Source organism: Eurytemora carolleeae, unplaced genomic scaffold, assembly GCF_000591075.1.
Source record: "Eurytemora carolleeae unplaced genomic scaffold, Eaff_2.0 scaffold1386, whole genome shotgun sequence".
NCBI lineage: Eukaryota > Metazoa > Arthropoda > Copepoda > Calanoida > Temoridae > Eurytemora > Eurytemora carolleeae.
The window spans coordinates 35,869-43,557 of NW_019402112.1; positions in this window are offsets into that span (position 1 = coordinate 35,869).

Below are 7,689 nucleotides of genomic sequence, written 5' to 3' on the forward strand. Positions count from 1 at the left end.
TACTCAGCACTAGTTAGTTTTGCGTGAATACAGTAAAGACATACTCAGCAATAGTTGGTTTTGTGTGCACATAGTCCGAACATACCCAGCTCCAGTTGGTTTTAAGTAGAACATGGATTCCGGACATGCTAAACTATATTAAGTTTAGCGTTGTCCATGTAAATCCTATTAACTATTATATACTTAATATATGAATAGTACTCGTGTTAAAGAAGGATTGGTCAGCATCTATTAATAAATCACTAATCCTTAGCTAGCAATGGATCCAGGAATTGGAGCAGATTAAACGGGATTATCCGACTTTTACACCGGATATGCATGCAAACACACACATGTCAGGCACTTGTCAAAATATTTTAACATTTATCTTATAAATACATTTATTTACATCACGAAAGGGCAGATAGACATTTCTGTGTTTAAACTGATAAAATTTCGGAATTTTTTCAAACAGTTTTTTGGTTTTCTTGGATATTTTAAAACTTGACTATTTGATTTAAGAGAATTCAAAGTATAAAATTTATGTCTATAAGGTCTTCATCATCAAGCTGCAAAGATATAAAGATCAGCCAATTGGAGTTACTTTGAAAATCTTGTTTAGATGATCTAAATTATATGATTTAGTTTAATAAAAATTATTAATTAATAATCTAATTAGTCTTCATTGACTACCTGAAAATCTAGATTATTGGTTTATAGTGTTTTCATACTCATTCTTGTTTAAATGATTAAATACAGCTAACCTCGCTTTATTTAATGGATTTTTAATAGTTGATCAAATCTGAACATTCTTTGCTTCGGAAGTAATAAAAATAATTGTGTCTTTGCCACACACTCACATTTATAAACCCTTTATCTTTGCAACCTGATGGTGTAAACCTTTGAAATATAAAACTGAGATTATTTGATCTTGCAGAAATCATAGATTAAAATATTCAAGGTCTACAACATTGGGTTCCAATTTAAACCAAATCAACAAGAGCAAATTTTAGAATCTTGAATTTTCAGAAAGCGTTTACAGTTTACAGTTTACAGTTTGCTGTTTACAGTTTACAGTTTACAGTTTACAGTTTACAGTTTACAGTTTACAGTTTACAGTTTACAGTTTACAGTTTACAGTTACAGTTTACAGTTTACAGTTTACAGTTTACAGTTTACAGTTTACAGTTTACAGTTTACAGTTTACTGTTTACAGTTTACAGTTTACAGTTTACAGCTTACTAAAAATGAAATTAAAAATAAAACTCCCGAAGACTACGTCTAACACAAAAACAATTTAGTTTTCAAATATGAAATTTATGATTTTATTTCTAAATCCTTTTCAAATTAAATCCATATATCTTTCCGGATTCGATCTTGTCTATCTATATATCTATCTATTTATCTATCTATATATCTATCTATATCTATCTATATGTCTATATATATATATATCTATCTGTCTATCTACAATTCTTCTAAATCTAACACTCTCAGAATCAGATCCGTGAAACAAAACTCTTTTTGCCAAAGGAATTGAGTCTTTGCCACACACTCTGAATTTATAATCCATATATCTTTGGAACCCAATGTCGTACATCTTTGAACAGAATTCATGGTTTGAAATATCTAAGATCTACGACATTGGAATCAAAAGACATAGGAATTATAAATTCAGAGTTTGTGGCAAAGAATCAATTTCTTTTGGTTTATTCAACCATTTCAGGGCATATTCTTGCTTTATCTCGACAAAAGATCTATCTATCTATCTATCTATTTGTATGTCTATCTATCTATATTTATAAATAAATTTGCCTTGTCTGTCTGGGTGTTTGTCTGTTTGTGTGTATCCAATAAACGTCAAAACGGTTGAACCGATCGGGCCCAATTTTTTTTTGTGGGATCTCGCGTGACCACAGGGAAGGTTTATGAATGATAAAAATTTTAAAAAAATTATGCTTAAAAGTTTTTTATTTTGTAAAAAAATTTTAATTCTTGAAATTCCGCGAAATTATTTTTTCTTTGTTTTTCAATGTTACACCGAGAAACATGTTCTGCACAATTGAAATAGAAGTAGGCGCAAAGCGCCCGAAAAGGCTATATATATATATACTAGCCTTAGAGGGCGCTTCGCGCCCATCTTCTAAATTAATTGTGAACATGTTCTCTTTGTGTACATCGTAAAACAAAACAAAAATAATTCGCGGATTTTCACAAAAAATTTCGTNAACCTCAAGAAGGAAGGATATTCCAAACTCTCCACTCAGTCTAGACAGTATATCAGAATAAAATAATAAAAACTTTGCATTTAACAGAAATTCCTTATGAAGTTAAAATTAATGTGAACATCATAATAAGAAAGATCTTGAACAATTCAGATTAAAAAGGTATTTTCAGAAAACCGATTTAGAAATTACAGTTTGATACAAAATTAAATGAGAAAAAATTTGAAAAAACAGTACTTGAGAATTTAATTTCATTCTGATTTCCCTTGAAATAGTTTTGGTATCTCCTGAAGCTGTTAGAATAGCGAAAAGAATAGAAAGTAGAGCTCCCAGGGACGGATGGAGAAGCGAGAACAAGTAGTTTATCGGAGTAAACCCTGCCGGCCTCCTCAGGGTATATATCGGAGATCGAAGAGCTCCGCAAAATGAATAAACCTTGTTTAGCTCCAGGTATAGGAATAGTACAGCAGTATATCCTACCAGTATCCAACCAACCCAGTTCCCACCATCTTACAGAATTTTACAAAATTATTATTATTGTTATTAATAATAATAACAATAATAATAATAATAATAATAATAATAGTTAACGCTTCTCAACAAACAGAACAAAAGTCCGTTAAACTAATCGAATCTGAGATGTCCAATTAAAACACATCTATTCGGAATTACTGATCGTACTATATTTGCTGCTTATTATATCTTTGCAATCCGACTTTTGATATTTCAAACTACGCATTCTCTTAACTTTGTAAATAACAAAGATTTGCATCACAGGCAGGAAGATATAGGAATTAGATAAAGGTTTGTTTGTGGCAAAAACCCAATTCCTTTATTGGGTCCAACATACAACAATATTATAATTATAAACACACAGGACAGAATTATAAAGCTTGTCTGGGCAGGAGTTTTGGCATCGGTCTGAATGGATTGTAGGACAATGTTTAGACAGAGGAGGATCAGGTAAAAAGAGAAAAGTGCCTTCAGATTAAAGGTAATAGCTAAAATTGTTAAGGTCAGCTCTAAAAAAAATAGACCAATTAGGGTTTTAAAGAAGTTTTAAATAGCTAAAAAATATAGAATTAGGTATTTGACAAATAATATGTATGCCGAGTCCATTAGCGCCTGATCATATCAGGGTTCAGTCATGTGTCTATTCTGAACCAATAGAAATTGTATAGCGGTAACATCTATCTTTCTATCTACTCATTATCCAATTGGAGATAAATCCTTACATCGGAGCTATACACTAACTGGAAATATTTACTTCTACTGAAACTATATTGCTGAGCTGAAGCAATGATATTTAATCCAACATTCTTACTTTTAAAATGCATCTCTATCCTTTATCATGCCCCCCCCCCCCTCCCAATATAAATATATCGGATTCGGTGTTAGTCTGCTAGTAAAATTGCAATTAAAAGAATTAAAAACAAAAACAAGGGGTGTCTGCCCTATATTGGTGTAAGCTGATAGGGACGCAGTTATAATTTGAAAAGTCACAAAACAATACATTCTTCAATGCTCAGCTTTATTTCAGGGTGAACTAATTAGTTCTCAGAAGGGGGGGGGGGAGGGGGGACGTAAAGTGCATATTTTCATGCTTGTAAGTTTTTTTGCTATTTTTTTACAAAATCACATTGAACTTTTTGAGTTTTAAGGAACAGAAATCTAAACTATCTTTTAAAAAAGTCTAAAATAGCCGATAACATTTTTGTTACAAAAAAAACTCGAAAAATGGATAAAAAACATAAGCCAAAAATAAAAAAAAATTCTGACATTTTTTTGAGTTGGAAGTTAAAAATTGAATTATGTACATGCATAACAAACCTATACCTTTACTCATAGGCCTTTTCTAAGGGGGGCGAGTGACACACAGCCTTTACAGGTGGTTCAGGTAGCCAATTCGTACTTCCAAAAAAGTATTAAAGTTATCATTTGTATGGACACCCTGCATGTGAATGTTACAAAGTTCTGTAATGTTTGTACACCCTGTATAAAGTTTATGAATGAAAAGAATTCAATTTAACTTTTCTAATTCAAGCTCCGTCTTTATGATCGTAATTTAGTTAAAATATACTTTTATCAAATAGGATTCTAAATCTTAATCTCAGTTTTTTCAAGAGGGTTAGGGGAACAGTAAAAATGTAGATTGAGTAATAAAATATTATCGAAAATGTTTATTTCGACTAGAAATACAGGAAACTTGATATTTCTTCATATTTATGATATACATTTGGGCTGTTTTGTTCGTTTATTTATTTGTTTGTTTGTTTGTCTGTTTAGAATTCTGGGTGTGCGTTTGTTAGTTTGTGTCTAATTAACCCCGAAACAAGTGAACCGGACAAGCCCGCATTTTTTTTTTTGAGGCATCATTATCAATTAAACCTTAAATCTTAAATCTTAAACCTTAAATCTTAAACCTTAAATCTTAAATCTTAAACCTTCAACTTTAAACTTTAAACTTAAATCTTAAATCTTAAACAAAAGCTCTTAAACCTTAAACCTCAAACCTAAAATCTTATATCTTATATCTTAAATCGTAAACCTTAATTCTTTAACGTTAGATCTTAAACCTTTCATCGAAAACATTCAATTTTAAATCTTAAATCTTAAACCTTAAACCTTAAACCTTAAACCTTAAACCTTAAACCTTAAACCTTAAACCTTTAACAAGAACGATAAGAAACACACTAATAAAAAGAAATTGACCATATTATTAAAAATTTTCTACGTATTTTTAATGTTCCTAATGTCATTATAATTTCTAAAATCTCGGCCTTAAGTAAAGGCAAGACATATATTGAAGGGAAGAAAGAATATACTATTCTAAAATTAGTCTGGAAAAAGGTTTATGTTATATTATGGAACATAGATGTTAGGTTTTTGTCTGATTTAGGTAAAAACTTTGTGTTGTTCTATCTAAGTGTTTTAAAAATATATTATTTGAAAAAACAGCGAGGGCTGGTACACAGGACAGCAAGGGCTGGTACACAGGACAGAGAGGGCTGGTACACAGGACAGCGAGGGGGCTGGTGCACAGGACAGCGAAGGGGCTGGTACACAGGACAGCAAGGGCTGGTACACAGGACAGAGGATTGAGATATATTTCTTTAACTTTCATCTCATAATCTCAGGGTTTATAAAAGCTCTAGTAAATTCACACTAGCCGTATCAACCTGGAATATGTAATATGACTTTTATTTGATCAGGTCCGTAACTGGATGTTTTTATATGGGGGTGGGGCAACAAGCGAACAAGGCGGGGGATTGCAGGGGGGCAGAGCCCCCCTGTTTAGCAAAATTTTAGATTTTTCTGTCTGAAAAACTAACTTTTTTACCTGAAATTCGTAAAGTGTTACAATCTTTTATATTGCTTAATTTTAATCTTTTTCATTGCTTAATTTTAATCTTTTTCATTGCTTAATTTTAATCTTTTTCATTGCTTAATTTTAATCTTTTTCATTGCATAATTTTAATCTTTTTCATTGCATAATTTTAATCTTTTCATTGCTTAATTTTAATCTTTTTAATTGCTTAATTTCATATCACTGAAGTGTCATCAACACAGCATTTTAAATGAACAAGAATATCTGAAAACAAATTATTAAACTGTTAATGTCAAGGTCTCCAAATTTTGTGAGTTATCCTTAACAGACGTACACGTCTTAGCAAAATTCAAAGCCATAAGAGAACTGTTTAAGTACTGCCTATAAATGGGTTTTTGAAGTGGAATCCTTAAAAGTTCAAATAAAAAGAATTTTTTAGGCCGTATCTCTTGTCAGTCAGGCAGTTGACTTTGGACTTAGATTTTTTTCTACAATATGTCTTATGACTGTACAATATGACTGTACAATATGACTGTACAATATTACTGTACAATATGACTGTACAATATGACTGTACAATATGACTGTACAATATGACTGTACAATATGACTGTACAATATGACTGTACAATATGACTGTTAATGAAAAGTTACAAAATTTAACATTCAAAGAAATACTGTTAAGAAGCATCTTAAAGTCTTTAAAAAAAAATTTGCGTTTGATTTTAGACCTGCAAATGCACTTGATTTTTGAGATATCTTTGAAATAGATTTTCTAAATATTGAGATTATAATCAGTAATAGCATTGCTTCTTCTGAAGAGAAAGTTTAGGTGTTTTAACTTGAAATCTAATGGTCCATTTACAGCAGTGTAAGTTATAATTTAATAGGATTTTACTGTCTACATGTACTATCTATAGTTCGCAAAGAGTGAGTTCTGAACATTATGCAATCAAAAAATAACCTTTATTATGGCCTTTGAACATAAGCTTAATCCGTTTCCTATTTTTAAACATTTCACGACCAGCTCTCAACGTTAAAAATTCGTTGAAAATGCATCCATGTTTGAATCCTCCAAATACCAAGAAACTGAACATTTCTTTCCCTGATTTCCCGCTACTCCGCGACCAATAAGCGTCCGCCATTCTTCCTCCCTTCAGCCAATAGGAACCCTTTAAATCCTGAGCTTCAGTCAGAAAAAAACGAGAAAACAAGAACAGAGAACTAAAGAAAAAAAGTATTTTCATGTGTCTAGCAAAAATAAAATTTATTTTAAATAATTACATGCATCAAGTCGATTTTACAGTCCAGTCCTCGTCGCACAAGCTGCAATCACAGTTGACCAATTAAACATAAAGGAATTAAGTCTTTGCCACAAACTCTGAATTTATAATCCCTATCTCTCTGGTGGAACCCAATGTCGTAAATCCTTGATATTTCAAATTTATATTATTTGATCTAACAGATTTCATAGTTTGAAATATCTAAGGTCTACGACATTGGAATCCAAAGATATAAGGTTTAGAAAATCAGACTCAATTCCTTTTGAACTTTTTCTCTTCTATCCTTGTTTTCCGGCAGATGCGTTTTTAATAAGCAACTCTGTAGATTGCATGATTGATTAAACCGGATGCAATGTATAAGTAAATGTATATGGATCGAAAAAGAAATAAGATTATCAAAATAGATCTGTTTGCAACAAATTTTCAATGAGAGTAATTGAGTTTTTGCCACAAAAACGTATATTTCCTAATCCCTATATCTTTGCACCAGATGGTGTAAACCGATGATATTTTAAATTTAGAATATTTGATCTAACAGAATTCATAGTTTGACATATCAAAGATCTAAGACATCGGGTTGCTAAGATAAGGGGGGGAGGAGTTAGAGTTTGTGACAAAAACTCATTTTCTTTAGATTAAGTAAAGTAAAAAAACTTAGGCAGTCTTTTTTCTATGTAATATCCTTACTTTTTTTGCGAAAAAGATGAGAAAACGAAACAAAAAATAGATAAAGCTGGTGAACTGTAAACCAATTGGTTTAGATATATGTAGTTAGAGTAATAAAATAGTATTCGGTTAATAAAATAATATTTATTTATCTTTCCTGGATTCTGTATATATATAAACTGAACCCACTCCCGAACTTTTTGAGTTT